The sequence below is a fragment of the Mytilus californianus genome, unplaced genomic scaffold (assembly GCF_021869535.1).
Source record: "Mytilus californianus isolate M0D057914Y unplaced genomic scaffold, xbMytCali1.0.p SCAF_1, whole genome shotgun sequence".
Taxonomy (NCBI): Eukaryota; Metazoa; Mollusca; class Bivalvia; order Mytilida; family Mytilidae; genus Mytilus; species Mytilus californianus.
The window spans coordinates 138,757,785-138,773,362 of NW_026262581.1; the positions used below are offsets into that span (position 1 = coordinate 138,757,785).

General features: G+C 32.4%; 2 long non-coding RNA genes across 3 annotated transcripts in view; one reads left to right on the forward strand and one right to left on the reverse strand.

Annotated features, from left to right (window-relative positions):
• Positions 1 to 305: 305 nt before the first annotated feature.
• LOC127736763 (uncharacterized) lies at positions 306 to 4,541 on the forward strand. Its single transcript, XR_007999170.1, has 3 exons — positions 306 to 418; positions 2,346 to 2,436; positions 3,158 to 4,541. It is a non-coding gene; the product is annotated as an uncharacterized LOC127736763 (long non-coding RNA).
• An 8,112-nt stretch (positions 4,542 to 12,653) lies between these two features.
• LOC127736750 (uncharacterized) overlaps positions 12,654 to 15,578 on the reverse strand; it is a 43,848-nt gene continuing 40,923 nt past the window's right edge. For both annotated transcript variants that reach the window (XR_007999164.1, XR_007999156.1), the window contains exon 3: positions 12,654 to 13,126. This is a non-coding gene — a long non-coding RNA (uncharacterized LOC127736750). The remainder of the gene's footprint in view (positions 13,127 to 15,578) is intronic.

Consider the following 15,578-nt stretch of genomic DNA (forward strand, 5'->3'; position numbering starts at 1 on the left):
ATTATCAATTGAAATCACCGTTAATTTTATTTTTTTTCTTCAATTTCTCAGATTTTGTTTTTCATTTCAATTCATTAAAAACTATTTTCACTTTCGGCGAATAAAGTTTCCTTATTAACTGGTAGGCATGATATGAGTTTGCGTAAACACTTCATGTGTTTTAATGATAAACTATCTAAAATATGTGTGTCATTACTTTGTAAATTGAGCAATGGGATTATATTACCAACTTGTTCTTTTGCCAATTGTATTGCACATAAAACAATAATACAATAGCGTCTAATTTATTTGTGTATTGATTTGTTCTTCAATCACGATCAATTGCGCCAATATATTTTGGCAGTTATCAATCGCATAGCGTTTTTGTTGGAAAAGCAGATAATATTAAATTATAGAAGAAACTCCATAACAAAAAGAGGTAAGAATTGTTAACCATAAAATGATCTATATTAGAACCATTTTAAAACATTTTTAAATCTAAAAACACATCTTTGTTACATAAGTATGCATTGAAATTCTAACAAATAAGAATCATATGCAGTGGCATAATATCTTAGCGTCTAGACCTCCTAGGCAGTGACATAGATTTGGTGCTACTTGTTAAATATTGTGTTGTTGACGAAAAGCTTGCAGATGAAACAAACAATTCCTCCATTCTAGATACAGACATTGTGCCGCCTGATTTCGCACTAGTAAAAGCTCCTGAAATCCAAACAGATAAGTTAGATGTAATAACTACCTTATTTGGATTGACAAATGGTTATTTAAAGGAACTTGCCATCTGCCAGGCAACATGAAAAGCATCAATCATTGAGAATTTAAAGGCTAAGTATTTCATTATTTTTGAAAGGGTACGTGAAGATGTTTTGGTTAATGCTATTCTTGTCGTCAATTTCCTTCCGTAGCGGAAAAGATGATTATTCGAAGTAGAACTACCCGACAGCCATCAGAAAATTTGATTACAGACGCAATAAATGAAGGTGTACTGTAATTACTTTGTCTGAAAAAAAAAACAGTTGATCATCATTCAACCTCAGTCAGTTGTTATGTTATGTTAAATATTTTGCTGGAAAAAAAAATAATTGACAACGAAAATATGTTCAACAAGGTCTTATGTTAACATTAAAAAAAAAACTATTCTCGTTTTTCTTTGAAGATGAGGAACATTCATATTGAACAGCAAAAAAACTTGATACGATATTTTGTATAATATAAAAAAGAAGATGTAGTATGATTGCAAATGAGACAACTCTCCACAAGAGACCAAATGACAAAGAAATTAACAACTATAGGTCACCGTACAGCCTTCAACAATGAGCAAAGACCAAACCGCATAGTCAGCTATAAAAGGCCTCGAAATGGCAAATGTAAATTATTTCAAACGAGAAAACTAACGGCCTAATTTATATAAAAAAATGAACGAAAAACAAATATGTAACACATAAACAAACGACAACCACTGAATAACAGGCTCCTGACTTGGGACAGGCACATACATACAGAATGTGCCTTTAGCGACTCTAATATTTCATAGTGTGTAATTCCTTTCCCGATCATTTAATACCTTAACATACTATGATTGAAGGTAGATTCTCAGAAGTTCGAAAAGATTTTTAAACTTTTTTTGTAAAACTTTTTATATTAAAGGTGATGTATGGAATACAATTTCGTCAGCATTATTTCTTATAATGTTTAAATGATTTACCTCTCAGACATATATTTTTAATGATATATGATATATAAATTATTCATTATTGCAGGAATGATAGTTAAAGATATTCATAAAGAGAACAGCGTACTATATATTGCTAGTTATTTCGAAGTTTCTTTAAAACACGGCCAACCCAAAAGGTAAACACAAAATAATATAATTCACCCGCTGAACGAAAATTACATATCTTATGCTTTCATTGAGTGTTCATGGTGAAGATATTTACATTACAGTAATACACTTAGGATGCATGAAAGATATATAGTTTTATTATCATTTCAAGGTTCATGGTTTTCATCATGAGAGGTCAATTCAAAGGTCATTTACGATTCTTATATTAATGACGAGTGGAACTTTGTTAGTGTAAATATATGAAAATAATCTCAAATATTATATATATGATGTATGGAATACAATTTCGTCAGCATTATTTCTTATAATGTTTAAATGATTTACCTCTCAGACATATATTTTTAATGATATATGATATATAAATTATTCATTATTGCAGGAATGATAGTTAAAGATATTCATAAAGAGAACAGCGTACTATATATTGCTAGTTATTTCGAAGTTTCTTTAAAATAAAGATATTTTTAATGATATATGATATATAAATTATTCATTATTGCAGGAATGATAGTTAAAGATATTCATAAAGAGAACAGCGTACTATATATTGCTAGTTATTTCGAAGTTTCTTTAAAACAAGGCCAACCCAAAAGGTAAACACAAAATAATATAATTCACCCGCTGAACGAAAATTACATATCTTATGCTTTCATTTTCGTCACAAAATTATAATTCGAAACTTATTTTTGTCATGTCAAATATGTTAATAATCTTGTTCAGGAAATAAACTCAAAATCCCAATGATGCAATTTTCTCATGTTACGCCTCAATGTTTACTCACGTTGCATATATAGAGTATGTTTTGCAAGTTGCTAGTTGATATATCAATTCAATATGACTTTGTATGAATGTGTAGAGAGCAGTTTTATTTTAAAGCTGAATAGAAAAAAGAAGATGTGGTATGTTTACCAATGAGACAACTCTCCACAAGAGACCAAATGACACAGAAATTAACAGCTATAGGTCACCGTACGGCTTGCAACAATGAACAAAGCCCATACTGCATAGTCAGCTATAAAAGGTCCCAAAATCACAAATGTAAAACACTTCAAACGAGAAAACTAACGGCCTAGTTTATGTACCAAAAAAAAACTATACCAAAAAAAAAGGAACGAAAAACAAACAAGTTGGCTTTCAGGGAGTTGGAGTATTTTTTAAGCGGTATGTCTGTATTTTGCGTTTTTGTGTTTTCTTATTACATATTTGTCGAGTCTCACAGTCTTTTCGACTGATGTTGATAGTGTCTTCGTATGTTGTTTTGAAACTCATGTCATGGGAATATCTTTTTATTTTATTGTTTTACTTTTCAACTAGCTTACAGCCACTGCCGTCTCTTCAGATAAGAAAGAGAATGGAAATGGGAAATGTGTCAACAAGACAAAAACCCGACCAAAGAGTAAAATGAGCCAACAACACAGCTAGAAAATCCCGCACTCGCAGGGGGACTTCAGCTGGTCCCTCAACAAAAATGTGTACTAGTTCCGTGAAAATAGATGTCATACTGAACTCATCCAATCAAGCCAAACTAACGACTGGATTATATTCTAACAGCAAAAGGAAAACACATGTCATATAAAGCAAGCAGTGGCGTATATTTAATTTTGGCTTTTTATCGGGACAGGCAGATACAAAATGAGACAGGTTTAATATAAAAAAGCAGATGTGGTATGGTTGCCGATGAGACAACTCTCCACAGGAGACCAAATAATACAGAAATTAACAGATATAGGTCATCGTACGCAATTAGCAAAGCCCATACCGCATAGTCAGCTACAAAGGGCCCTAAGATCACAAATGTAAAACAATTCAAACGAGAAAACTAACGCCCTAATCAATGTACAAACAAATGAACAAAAAACAAATATGTAAAACAGCAACAAACGGTAACCACTGAATTACAGGCTCCTGACTTGGAACAGTCACACTCATACAGAATTGGTGGGGTAAAACATGTTAGCGGGATCCCAACCCTCCCCTAACCTGGGACAGTGGTGTAACAGTACAACATAAGAATGAACTATAAAAATCAGTTGAAAAAGGCTTAACTCATCAGATGAATACAATTGGAAATACATCTAACTAAAAACACAGAGTGGACGTTGCGGGTACTTGTATATCCCAACAACAGAAAGACAAACATAGACGTGGCCGTTTACTTGTTCATCCTAACAACAAATATACGCTAAGTACAGATTTGAGAGTTCCTGCAGATACTGACAGCTAGTTAAAAGCCAATAACAACTAATAATAGAAACATGCATCTACGACTAAATTAATCTTTTTTTTGCGGTGACCAACCTTCCCTTTAACCTCGCACAGTGGTTTTACATCAAAACTTAGGAACAAAACTGTAAAAGTAAGCCAAAAAATACTACACACCTCAGATCGATTCAAAGCATAGAAAAAAAGTCGCGTCAAGGCAATAAATTCATTCTTGTCTGAATAATTATTCTTACACTCTAACAGTTTGTTTTCTGTTTTCTCATTCTGGTCCAATAAACAATTATAAAAAAAATATACATATATTTATACCAGTAATTGTTCTAAGGTACCGGTTGTGGATAAGTTGCTTGTTTTATAAGCAAAGGACACTCTTTATATAAAAAGTACTAAACAAAAATCATGTTTATTTCTAAAAACAGTAGAACAAAAACGGAAACAACTCTTTTCTCACATTGATATTAGAAGATGGAAATATTCGAACGGGGTCACGGAAAACAGTTACTCTTCAAGTGAAACTGCCTATTGTGGGCTGACACATGACATGAATAGAGATTGCAAATAATTTTATTATATTATTTGTAGTCAGCATAGTATGTAGGTCCTGTTTGGAAATGAAAACCATTTTCATCAATCACACCATGCCCTATACAAAGCAAATAATATTTCACAATAAGGTAGTAAACTTAAATGAAAGAATGACTTGTAATGATTATTTCATAGTATAGTTTATTCGATTATAGACTCATTTCAATCTTCAAACTAAATGTACTAGTGAAAGAAAAAGTATATTTACTGGGTTTAGACTATTAACCTTGTTTGTAATAACATGAGCAACACGACGGGTGTCACATGTGGAGCTAGATCTGCCTACCCTTCCTGAGCACCTGAGAGTACCCCCAGCTTTTGGTGTGGTTCGTGTTGCTTAGTCTTCAGTTTTCTATGTTGTGTCTTGTGTACTATTATTTGTCTGTTTGTCTTTTTCCTTTTTAGCCATGGCATTGTCAGTTTATTTTCGATCTATGTTTGAATGTCCCTCTGGTATATCTCGCCCCTCTTTTACATTGCTTTCCATTTTAAAATTTGGATAACATTTCATATTAAAATAAAGTATATGTCAAAAATCCTTGGTCAAGAATGAATCTGAAAAAAAAAATAACCTCATTCAAGTATCAATAAATCAGCACGATTTACAGTTGCATATCCTGGATAGAAACATCATAATTAGATACATGATATATATGACGTAAAATATGTGACATGTACATTACATTACGACTTCCAAACTAACAAACGTCAAATGATGGAAAACAACCATGTCATTAATATGAATATTATGTCCTAAACTTTGCTGAAGGAACGGTAAAAGCAAAAAACGTGTACACTAGAACTGACCCTACCCCAACTTCCTTTTCAAACTAATGAACAGATTATATAATGCTTATCGAAAACTCCCAATGAAAAAAAAAACAACAAATCGATGTACTAAAAGGACGTCTGTCGTGTTTATTTTAAACATGGCATACATGTATTAGAGAAATGGAAAACGTTAATTATAAAAAGAATAATTTAAAGCGCTATTTTTTGTTGTACGAATAGGGGAATGGCACTACTTTTGAATTAAGAGCAACCCCACAGGGTGTGAACGACAATTGCTTCTCAATAAATACACATCCAGTCATCATGGATACATCGACTATGTATTATTTTGCTGTTGTCTTCATTGTTTGTAGGGGATGCAATATTTTGGTAAGCGTGCAATTGAAGAAAATAATATACTGTAAAATTATAAGTCATCCATTAGATAAGTTAAAAACATTTACCTTTGTTTAATGCGAACAACCTTATTCCGTCAGAATACAAAAAATATTTCCAAAACGAACGTCGTCATACTACTGAGATGATTTTTATTTTATACGGTGTATAAGAAGTAAAGTTTTCAATTATTTCTAAATATAGCTCTTATCTCATACTTATATATTCAAGTGGTCACTCTAAATTTATTATAGTCTTATCTCACAAAAGCTATTGAAAACTAGAATGCGAAGTAAAAAACAATCGTTGGTGTAAAAGACTTAAAACTTTTACATAAAGTGTTATTTACTTTGAATCTTCATAAGTATAAGCAAACAATCAAATAAGATAAGTCGTAAAAATACGAGTTCAAAACTTTTTGAAACATATCAAAAGATGACGAAAACTTTTGATACACAGATGATTATTAGTCTATTATAATTCAGCGACAAGAATAAAATAAATCAACGCAAAATAGAAAACTTGAAAATTTCGATTGCTTGTTAGATGCAATTTCAATGTTTCTGTTGTCCTTTGTGAAACTGATTCCTTGAACCCTGTTTTAATTTGTTTCACTTTTTATTCGACATTGAATTTCGGGAAATGTTTACGAGACCCTTTATTTTATGATTCCAACGTACACAACACGCGCGTATAGGACACTAATATTTTAATTGGTATATTCTTTTATTTTATGTGACATCACATACAACGAAATGTCAAACTATTCTCATTGTCAAGAGCAAAATGAATGGTGCCACTAGTTTAGCAAAAACTGTTCAGACTTCCACAATATTTTTGTATTTAGTTTTTGATTGATTGTCTTGTACTTTTGTTTATTGCCTTTTACTTATCTTTTTACTTTATTTTCGTCGTCTTTCCTTTCAGTTTTTTTTTACTAGTTGTTGCATTGAACCGCTCCCTATGATTGTATCAACATGGAACTATTGCAACAAAAAAAACTCCAGAGTATTCATAATAAAAAGTCAGATATAACATTTGGTAAAATTTAAGGCAGATTAACTGTTTACATCTTTCTTGGACTATCAAATAGCAGTATAGAGACAGATTTCCAATTAATATGTTAAACTATTTATATTAATTTATTGCAGTATTAAGACGGTTTAGACAAATACCAAGTATTGTTTCAACTGAGCCATTCAAGGGAAAGCAAATTTAACTGTAAGAATTTTAAAGGACTTGTAGCGAGAAAACAAGTTTGGTGACACATTTTTGTTTTGAAGCATAATATAAAACCTGTTCATTCATATTTATTTCAAAATTCCATCTCCCAGATATATTTTATTATCAAAAAAGTGTTTTTCGTGAATAAGGTTGAAAATAATACGGTTATCTATACTTTTTATCAAAAAAGCATGGTAAAATCTAAAGTTTGGCAAAGTTGACCAGAATTTTACCTAAGTGAATATTTACCGATTATCCACCATGATTTGTTAGAAAATAACCCACTCCGAAAAAATTCAATGCGGAAAGTCCTATATAAAATGTCGAAGTCAAAAGCTCAAACCCATCAAACGAATGGATACCAACGGTCATATTCCTGAATTTATACAAGCATGTTCTTATGTAGAAAATATTGGAATAAAAAACTGGTACTATAGCTAGCTTAACCTCTCACTTGTATGACAGTCCCATAAAATTCCATATTATTGACAACAATGCGTGAATAAAACAGACAGACATAATAGGTAAACATGTTTAAAATTGGAAGTACAGTAGTCAACATTGTGTTATAATCTTAAATACTTAATAGCTAAAAAACGATGTTTAATCTACAATTTTCTACATAAGAAAATGTCTGTACCAAGTCAGGAATATGACATTTGTTATTTATTCGTTTGATGTGTTGGAGCTTTTGATTTTGCCATTGATTTTGGACTTTCCGTTTTGAATTTTCCTCAGAGTTCAGTATTTTTGTGATTTTACTTTTTACTATTACTATGGGAAAAAAACGACATATAGACAAAGCCCAAAAGCAAATACGAAAAACAAAAACAAAAATCTATCAAAGCACAATAACGGGATGTATAAGGACAGAAAAGGGATATTACTAAAGACCGACTACAGTAAAACTAATAATTTACGAAGACAAATAAAAGAACACTGTAGCATGTAGTTAAGATGATAAACAAATTCAGTACCTGGAATCTATACTTAATCCATTGTGTCTTATTTGTGAAGTTTATACGGAATATTGATCAACTAGGTCTTGGTACAGTATCTCCCAATGAACCTTGTTTAGAAAAAGGACGAGGCGTTCTTTGACGTAATCCTGGTTTATTAACTTTTTGCTCAGACATTGACATCGTTACAAGGTGATTTCCAGTCTTGACAGTTTGAGTAGCAGCTGCAAGCTTTGAATACCGAATGAGTTGGGGAAATATATAACCAGAGAAATACAAGACGTACAGCGATTCATTTTATATTCGCGTAGTAAATTAACAACAAAAAAGGATGATTCAATGAGGGAAGTCCCTTATTAAATGGCAAAAGCAAAACCCAAACCACATCAAACGAATGGAAAACAACAGACATATTCCTGACTTGGTACAGATATTTCTTATGAAGTAAATGTTGGATTAAACCAGCCAAATTATTGTGTGGTGTGATATCCTCCAACTGTGATATCAACATAGTTTGTTGTAACCAATACAAACTTACAGCTATCATTTCGGATATTGCAATTCACAGACTTTTCAAACCAGTTCGCATTGGAAAAGATGAAAAAGAGAAAAGATCTTTTCTTAAACTTTCCTTTGACAACAAAGAACTCGATGCCATCAACTTGGGCAATATCATCATTAATTAGTTCAATCGAAAATGTCTCCCTATTTAAAAGAGCAGTATGTACCAATCTTTTTATTATATTATATTGTATTATACCTATACCAAACCAATTGCAACTAAAATTGTCAATTACAATTACAGACGTTTTGCAAGATCTCAATATTGACGACTTCAAGTCTAAACCGCCTGATTGCACCTGTACTAGTTCCACATTCACATATAATCCGGATGGCCACGTTATTACCGGTGACATCAACATTATCAATAACACTTCCCTGCAAAATATGTTATCAAAGGTCTGAAATATCGTGAGCCTGAATCCATCAATTGGAAACACAACTTCAAAGTACTGATGGGTTCAGTCGAGGATTATGCCAGGAAATGAGTTAAACGCGAGAAAGAAGACGTAGATACTCTTTTCGAATGGATTAAGGCTGTGAGGTCGTTAATACAAACCAGAATTAAGAAACTGAATGGGTCTATTAATATCCATGCTACGTCAATCGTTAAAGACCCAAATCTTGCAAAACATTTGTCCTACCTCCATGACAAATATGTTGTTGTCCCGGCAGATAAAGCCCCAAACATTATCGTTTTTTGTGTGTAAATCTCATTACATAAACTGCCTGATAAATGAATTAGGTTTTGACAATTCACTTGGAAACTCACTATATACCCCACGAAAACTTACTAAAGAGGAAATTCTGTATAATCGTAGGTCCGTTGGAATTTCAAACAAAGATGAAGAACTGGATCTTCCATCACTGTTTTTGGATACCTTAACTACATGAGTGTCCTTACAAACAACGGTATATTGCTGGGTCCTCAAGTGCTCCACGAAACCTCTTTCTGAACTATTAACATCAATTTTATCAGCAATCAAAGCCGGGCTTCAAAGTTATTGTGAAACTGTCTAATTTAAGGGTGGTTTGAATTAGATGTGGATAGTGAAAAATTCCAAAGATATTTTAGAGTACATACAATCTAAGACTCTTTCATCTTGCAAAAGTATTAAAACATTTGTCTTTTCTACACTTTACACAAGTATTCCCCATTCCAAACTAAAAGACAAATTGAAAAAGTTGGTATTGCTTTGTTTCATAAAATAGAACGTAGATACAAGTATCTAGTCTTACAATTCTTAGGGAGGAATACATCCTACTTTATAAAAAAACACTCTGATTCAAACAAAAAATTCTCTGAAACTGACATTATCAATATGCTTGATTTCTTGATTGACAACATATTTGTTACGTTTGGAGGACGTGCTTTTTCAACAAACTATCGGCATTTCCATGGGGAGCAATTGTGCCCCTCTTCTTGCCGACTTCTTCCTTTATTCTTATGAGGCTGACTTCATACAAGAACTTCTTAGGAAGAAAGAAAACAAGTTAGCAATAACCTTTAACTTTACCTTCCGCTATATAGATGATGTTATCTCACTAAAAATTCAAAATTTGGTGATTATGTTGAACGCATCTATCCCATCGAACTAGAGATAAAGGATACAACTGATACAGTTAAGTCTGCTTCATATCTTGACTTACATCTAGAAATTGAAAATGGGGGTCGGTTGAAAACAAAACTTTACGACAAAAGAGATGATTTCAGCTTCCCAATTGTTAACTTTACATTTCTATGTAGCAACATTCCAGCAGCGCCTGCATACAGAGTATATATCTCCAAATTGATACGATATTCCCGGGCTTGTATTTCCTATCATGATTTCCTTGATAGAGGGTTGCTGCTCACACGGAAGCTATTAAACCAAGAGTTCCAAATGGTGAAGTTGAAATCATCCCTTCGTAAATTTTACGGACGCCATCACGGGTTGATTGACCGTTATGGCATATCCATTTCAGAGATGATATCGGATATGTTCCTTATCCCGTTCCCTTTTCTCGAATGTGACCTACCGAATTAGACTATTTTCCGGGTTTGTAATAACATGAGCAACACGATGGGTGCCACACGTGGAGCATGATCTACTTACCCATCCGGAGCACCTGAGATCACCCCCATTTTTTTGGTGGGGTTCGTGTTGCTTAGTCTTTAGTTTTCATGTGTACTATGATGTGTCTGTTTGTCTTATTCTTTTTAGCCATGATGTTGTCAGTTTATTTTCGATCTCTGAGTTTGATTGTCCCTCTGTTATCTTTCGCCGCTCTTTTGTAACAATTTGTTAATCATGTATCTAAATCAAGTTGTAGCAGAGTGATTTTTATGATCATTTTATATATATTGTAAAAATCATCTATTTGATTACTATATGTATCATAAAAGCTTAATTATATATTTTGAATATTGTATTTTTAGTTTAAATTATAATTTGTAAACCTTAATTTTATCTTTAGTAATATTCACTTTATTTTTCTCTGAATATTCATTGGGATTTACTTGAATCATTGTATTTGATTGGCTGTTAGTATTTCGCGGTCGAGTTTAATTTCCTTTTTTTTGTACCTGTATATTTCCACGGGACGATAGCCATGACAGTTGATTGTATTTATGTCCCGATTACATTGACCATATAGATAGTTACCTGTATACTTTATTATTTTGGACACAAAATAATTATTGAATACTGACTCCATGTAATGTGTAATTATATAGGACACATGATTGTGTGATGTTTATTTGATGTGCCGTTAACCTTACTAGTTCAACTCACTCCATAAGTGACTTGTTTTATCTACTGGTACAATAAAGCATCAGAACCTTAGCTCTCGTTAGTTGTTATTCCAAGCATAGAAAACAACCTACTACAAAGTCACAACTTATGATTAATGTTTCAGTTTTATTCCAATCAAGCAAGGAATACCCAAGCTATCAGCCGAACCACTTTGTTCTGTTGTGCACACCAACGGAAAATGATAGATATTTAGTACAGGATGGGAGAAAATACATAATCCATAATCCCGATTTTTGGGCAAAGAAAAGTTTGATTTTTTTGCACTACCGTTTTTTATTAAATGTTCATTACCATAGGCATGTGTGTGCGTTTGTTTTTGTATTTTGGTTCATTTGTATATCGAATTTAGTGTGGCGCCTATTACGCTGAACTAGTATATATTATTTTTAAGGAGTCTCCTAAAGTCTTCCTACGGGTGCAGGTGTTTCTTGTTGCGTTAAGTGATGTTAGGATGTTTTTACTTATAAGTTGTGTTGTTGTCTTTTTGATACATGTTGCATTACCATTCTATTTAAGAAATTTAATTTTGTGAATATATAAGGCCGAAACATGATTTTAATAAACATTTTCTATGATATGCTTTATTATCACCATTGTTGGTGCAAGAATAAAAATTGCGATTGTATGATTTGCTGCATTTTTTTTCTTTAAGAAAGCAAAATGCCACAGGTATCAAAAGGTAAGAAGCTTGCAGATTCGAAAATATAATGTGTATATACTTCTAATTCTATACATCTCGGAAAGAGTACATGTCTTTATTAAAGTAATAGATAAAGGCAACAGTAGTATACCGGTGTTCAAAAGTCATAAATCGATTGAGAGAAAACAAATCCGGGTTACAAACCAAAACCAAGGGAAACACATCAACTATAAGAGGAAAACAAATGAACAACAGGAACACCGAAGTGCAACAAAAACAAACGCAAACACACATAGAAACGATCTATTTGATAACAACTGCCATATTCCTGACTTGGTACAGGACATTTTAAGAAAAAATGGTGGGTTGAACCTGGTTTCATGGCATGCCAAACCTCCCGCTGTATGACAATGTTAAAAAATATCGCTAAAACACTACTACATTACTTTTAACTGATAATTGTTTTGTTACGTCAATCATATGGTTATTTGAAAAAAACGAAAACCGATCTTAGGTTAAACGAACTGTGATACGAGGTTGAGGGAGTATTTGTATATGTGTTAAACATACATTGTAGTATAAGTTTTGCGGCAAGAATTTGACATTGATCTAAACGGGGCCATGGCAGATTAAGACGTTTCTCTTATGTCTTTTTTATTAATTTTTTAATTATATCAACTATACACGATTTCGAATACAAATATTTATTCCTTATTCAAACACATTGTAAGTCTGCCATAATCACAAGTAAATTGTTATATATCAATTTTTGTTTGAAATGCTGTTTATACTTGGTAACACTGTAGTCAAATCTAAATTAAGAAAATAAATATCCTTCTTGTACTTTTCCCGGATAACTTTTATCGTATAATACTCCCTTCTCCGAAATTTCCATTGTGAGACTTTCCCGTCCAGTTCCAAGCTGGAATCCGGAAAACTTATCACCAATGGAAACAGTTATCCTTACGTCGTCGTTTGTTTCATCCAAAATCGTGTATATTTTGCTTCTTAGATCTCGCAAGTGGGTTTTGTATACTTCTGTCAGTTCTGGGAATTCCGTTAACATAATTTCAAATGCCTGATGTGGGACACTAATTGGTCTGTACTCTTCTTTCGTGTGAATATCTCCCTAGAAAACAATTACCGTTGTAAAAAATTAACCTCAAAATATTAGTTTCATTTTTTTTAAGTAAACTGATAATGTGCAGTTACAAAGATTTGTTCTGACAAAGCATGAAAAAACTATTTTTGAAGCAACCGTTAAAAATACAGTTTCCAATTTGTTTTTCTCCCGATGTTTTCATATACACTTACATTAAAGTATTAACATTGTTAGAGATATTTTACAGTATGTATGTATCTGTCCTTACAATACAATATACCGTTTTAATTGTCACCAACAAAACATATAAACATGTATATATATATATATATAAATAATGTTATATCTACAAATTTTCGTATATTAAAGAATATATAAAAGTCGTCAGTTCTTAAAATCGTGTTGACAAATATATCAGAAGAAAAAGAAGTTTTCGTCAGTCTTATTGTCTCTATCAGATGTAAAACAATACTACATGCAGTTGTGTAGACGAAATATACAAAACCCACTTACTCGATCTAAGAAGCAAAAAATGAACGATTTTGGATGAAACATACAACGATGTAAGGATAATATTTAAAATATTTAAAACAAGCTCAGTAAAACAGGAACAGTTTGAACTTTTGATTAAACTCGAAACCCTTGACTTCATAAACTAAAAGAAAACCCATTAAAAAGTAAAAAAAAAAACAAACAAACAAAAAAGCCGTTCTCCAAGTACATTCAAAACAGAAAATCCCTTTTCAAATGGCAAAATCAAAAGCTTAAACACATCAAACGAATGAAAAAGAACAGTAATATTCCTAACATGGCAATTAAAATTGAGAATGGAAATGGGGAATATGTCAAAGAGACAACAACCCGACCAAAGAGCAGACAACAGCCGAAGGCCACTAATGGGTCTTAAACGCAGCGAGAAAATTCCGCACCCGGAGGTGGTCCTCAGCTGGCCCCTAAATAAAATCGTGTACTAGTTCAGTGAAAATGGACGTTACAGTAACTCCAAAACATATAAATGAACTAAAATTAAAAAACATACAAGACTAACAAAGGCCAGAGGCTCCTGACTTGGGACAGGCGCAAAAATGCGGCGGGGTTAAACATGTTTTGTGAGATCTCAACCCTCCCCCTATACCTCCAGCCAATGTACAACAAAGAAACACATAGCAATACGCACAGTTAAACTCAGTTCAAAAGAAGTCCGAGTCCGATGTCAGAATAGGTAACAAAAGAAACTAAGCAACATGACAATGATACATAAATGAACAAAGGACTACTAGCAGTTACTGACATGACAGCTCCAGACCTCAATTAAACTGATTGAAAGATTATGTCTTCATCATATGAAAATCAAGTACAATCCCTCCCGTTAGGGGTTTAGTATCATACCATCATAAAATATATGAGAAGAACGTAACCCGTATCATGCCAACAACTGGTTTTAGAATAAATGTATGCATTTCCTTTTGTAAAAAATTGTAGATTAACAATAGCTATCGCAACTTCTCACTTGGTCGACAGTCCTATATAACTGCTTAATATTGGCAACAATGTATGAGCAATAAAAATAAAGGTTAATGCGTCTCGATGTATCAAAAATTGTAAAAACGTAAAAGTTGTTGTAAATGCATATTTAATAATATATGAACACTTTTATCAAACTGCTAGTACTTCCTGTTGATTTCGTTTGGAAGAAGTACTTTTAGTTTATTTTGTCGATAGGTTACTGCTTCAATGTAGTATTACTCAAATTAATCACTATCTACTTGGTGATTTAAAGGATACAAAACAAAATGCACAATTATCTTAAATGTCGGAAGCTTCCATTTTAGATTTTATCATTTTCCATATCGACAATGGATCGATGATAACAGATACTATGCCAAGTGTGTGACACGGAAATTTGCATGATAACCTGAGTTAATCATAATGACAACAATAAAAAAAAATAGAAATATGTTCATTTTTTACTTCAATATTTCGTACTTAATCGTATAGGCACTAAGCCTTAGTATATGGATATGAATAATGACAATGTTGAAAAGATACTTTTTTTAAATTCAATGCAAATGAAAAGAGAAGAGACATTATGTATACAACAACGAGACAGCAATTAAACAACACAAAAGAAACAACAGTCATATATCAACAAGTATACAAAAGAGAAAAGAATAGCCCATTATCAAGACAACCATGCATGATTGGAGGTTACTGTGCTAACCAAATGCATGATTTTATGTGTAGGCGGTAAATAATAAATTATTTAAAGAAAACCAATGTTTGAAATTGAAAAGAAACCTTGACGTTGGCCATTAAAATCAATTCTGACGAAAAACAAAAAGACGCTTCTGCTCATAAATTCAAAGAATATGTCATAATAACGTGACAAGTCTTTTTTTACTTAATGTCTATGTAGTAAACCCATTTGTACCTAGTTATCCCACAAGTCTGAAAATCATGTTTCTAGTCACGCATTTTA